We start from the raw sequence: 3,785 nt of genomic DNA, 5'->3' as shown, positions 1-3,785 counted from the left end.
TATATAAGCATATACATATATATTTCCAGTAAAAAAACATAGACCGCAATGTAAAGGCACACATCCCCTCTTTGCTTTGTGCAGTTAATAAAGGAACTGTACACTTTATTTTGGGGGCAAATGGTGGACATTTTTTTAATTAACCAGAGGTCTGACCTCTGGATAATTGCACTTAGCGCAAAGTGCTACAGCGAGCTTGTGGTGGCATTGACCAGCCACTTGTAATGGCTGGTTATTTAACGTGCGCCCATAAATGCGCAAATTTGCCCCTTTACGGGCGCACGTTAAATTAGCACTTCACTTGTAATTTAGCCCTTAATGTATTCACTTGTAGAGGACATATAACTTCAAACCAGTCAAGCCTTTAGACATCAGGCTTTGTTTGATTTCATGCTCCACACAGGAATAAAACAATAGGCTTTCAGTATTGCATAGCGCTATGAGAAACTAACTTCATTATCACTAATTAATTTCATTTTTTTTAAACAACTGGCAGGAAACTAGCTAAGTCACTGCTTGCTAATATGTAGTTCTGTGAGTCAGTGGAAGGGGGCAAAGAGCTGTGAGCTAGCAGTAGCTATCTCTGACACCATTGCAGACTGAAAGAGATATAGGGGCCGATTTATCAAAGCATCAATCTCTGTGCATTCGCTGGCGTCAATATGCTCGCCAGACATCGCTGCCGCGAATCTACATATGACGCCCTTATTTATTAAAAATGTGTGCGTCAAGAACGGAGCGTTGAACATCAGACTGTTGATAAAAAAAGAGTAATCAATTTCACAGATATTCAGTTTTTTCCAACGTTATTTATACCATTTTATTACTATCCTTGAACAAGCACATTTCTCTAAAGCTAATCTTTTATTTTTGATCTGTTAATGTCCAAGAAATAGCTAGATTTCTACCTGAACAAACAATAATATCTCATAGATAGTAAACAGATATATGATATTTTCACATAAATTAATGTATATTTGTATTTCTAGAACTCATGATATGCCTATGTCATGTATTATTTTTTTTAAATGATTATTAATGCTAGAATTTGTACATATATCTTTGCACATACACTATATATATATATATATATATATATATATATATATATATATATATATATATATATATGTGTGTGTGTTATGTCAAAAATCTTTTGCAAACATATTTACATGTCCCTAAATTCCTTTTTTTTGTTGTTTTAATCAATGTTATCTTTCATATCTCTGTGTTTATTTATACCACTATATGTATATAGTGTAAATATATAATCATTCTGAGCAGGAATAATTGCGAATATAACATGTAGTCAGGGTATCATATGTATTTATTTGCAATCAATGGCTATTTTAAGAGCTGGGCCAGTTTTCTTTCGGCACCTGTGTAACCCCTTTCTGATTGCAGTGTAGTTTTAAACACCACCCCATACACAGGTGTTATAAAATGGGCTTGCATATAAGATGACATTTCTTAATGAGAATTAAATTTAAGAGAAGGAAGAAGAACACTGAAAATAGTATGACAGTAAAGAGGTGATTTTAATTTCTGCTGTATCCAATTCATGTCAGTGTAACGTTAGGTAGACTATCCCTTTGAGCTATCAGTTTAAGATTATATTGAATCAAACATCATTTAATTTTTAAAATTATTGTCAGAAATATAACTCTGTGTGTCCTAGAGGCATATTTATCATTGTGCGAGCGGACATGATACAAAGTAGCGTATCATGTCCGCCGCACATCGATAAATGCCAACAGCATACGCTGTCTGCATTTATCATTGCACCAGCAGTTCTTGTGAACTACTGGTGCAATGCGGCCTCCTGCAGATTTAGGGGGTGTCAATCAACCCAATCGTATTTGATCGGGTTGATTTCTGTCCGCTGCCTCAGAGCAGGAGGACAAGTTATGGAGCATGATAAATATGCCCCCTAATGTCATCATCAATGTTTAACTTTAATAGTAATTCACATATAGATACTTTCAAAGTATAATACACAATGTAACAAATTGCACTTACAAGTTCTGATGAGTGATCAATGACGCAAGTATAGAGCAATTTTGATTTAGTAATAGTATAAAATGTATATTTCAATCAGATTGACTGATGTCATAAATCATGTGATTATGCATATCCCAATCAAAAGTGGTGGAAAACATCACTAGTTTGTGGGTTGTTTATGAGTTTGCATCAAATTTGGTGTGAAAAGTGTTGCGTCAAATTTGGTGCGAAGTGGAGAGTGGGACTTGTATTACATGCGTTAAACACAGTGCAAATAGATTTATCCAAAAAAGAAAGTTAGCTTTATTATATAATGTATTTATTTCATTTTTATCCCTATATCTACTAGTGCACTAAATTTGAAGCAGTAATATTGTCCCCTTGCTTTATGTGATGTCTGAAATAAAAGTGAGTGACTAAGTGAACCACAGCTGCTGAGATGAATGTAATTTTAGTAAGTTTGTTGCAGAGATTGTTATTTGGGTGGTAACATCAATTACAATACATGTAATGTGAGAACCCACTTTGAATCAATGCAGTTTAATAGTTGGTGAAGGATGCTTTGGATATTCTATAGCTGCCACATGTGAAGAAATCACTGAATAAATGCAGCAGCATAAGCACAACAAGTCACCAAATAAAAAATAGGTGTTAACACAGAGAAAAATATAATAACTGAAGTGTAGTTAAGATGGCACTGAGTAGATCGATCAGAGTGTAATATAATGTAAAAAGTGTATACTGCTTTAGCATATATTAGGTAAGTGGCTGAATGAGGTACCTGAGCAGTTAAAGCTTAACCGCAGGAGAGAGAACTCAGAGCGAACAAACAGACTCAGTCCACGAGATGCGGCAAAGGTTGGCGTGTGACGTCACCGCTCTGATACTTCCGGAATCAGTGTAACAGCTGACAGGCGGCTTAGAGATCCGTAGCTGAACAGAGAGTTCTGGGGTTTCTTCAAAGGAGGCTGGGAAGGAGTGCAGACAATGCAATCTACGATCCAATACCAAGCAAAGAGTAGTGTGGGAGGAGGCCATTTATAGGCTGGATGTCAGACTATTAAAGAAACAGTACTATTTGCAAGTGAGTTAATACAATAACTGCATAGGAGAGCAGAAGAATAGCTGTGAACATGACACTTTATAATGAGAGACAAAGATGTAACATAATCCATAAGTACTTTTATTATTTAATATGCTTCATTCTTTTGCAGCATTGAACATAACCTTTCTGTGCTTTCAGACTTCCATTGATTTCTATGGCATTCGCGGCCTCAAGGGTGGCGGTTTGAACGATAGGTACGCTGCGTCAGAATTGACATGAGCATACCTGTTAGATGTTTGATAAATTGGGAAGAGGGTTTAAATAGAGCCTCAGGTTTCCTTGCAACCGTGTGGTTTCTTCTCCAACAAATTCTCCCCAGCAATTGCACAATTGGAGACAGGGAATAACTGGCCATAATTTTGGCACTCAAGGAATGGAGGCACCTTCTCAAAGGTACTAGCGTACCAGTGCTCATCCTCACTGACCACAAGAAATTGACTTACCTATCCAACGCTAAATGTTTTCCACCTCAGCAGGCCAGATGGGAGCTATTTTTGTCTCAGTTCATGTGGTCTCCTACCTGCCTGGTAGTAAGAATGTTAGGGCTAATGCCCTCTCTCAAAAACATTTTCATCTCTGTCCAAGGAGGACGCTGTACCCACTCCAGTTATACCTGTTGACATTTTTTTTGGCCACCATACCTGACAATTTGACTTCTCCCTTGGGGGAGGAGATCCTG

This window comes from Bombina bombina, chromosome 12, assembly GCF_027579735.1.
Source record: "Bombina bombina isolate aBomBom1 chromosome 12, aBomBom1.pri, whole genome shotgun sequence".
In the NCBI taxonomy this organism is placed as follows: Eukaryota; Metazoa; Chordata; class Amphibia; order Anura; family Bombinatoridae; genus Bombina; species Bombina bombina.
Note: the sequence above shows the minus strand (reverse complement) of the source record.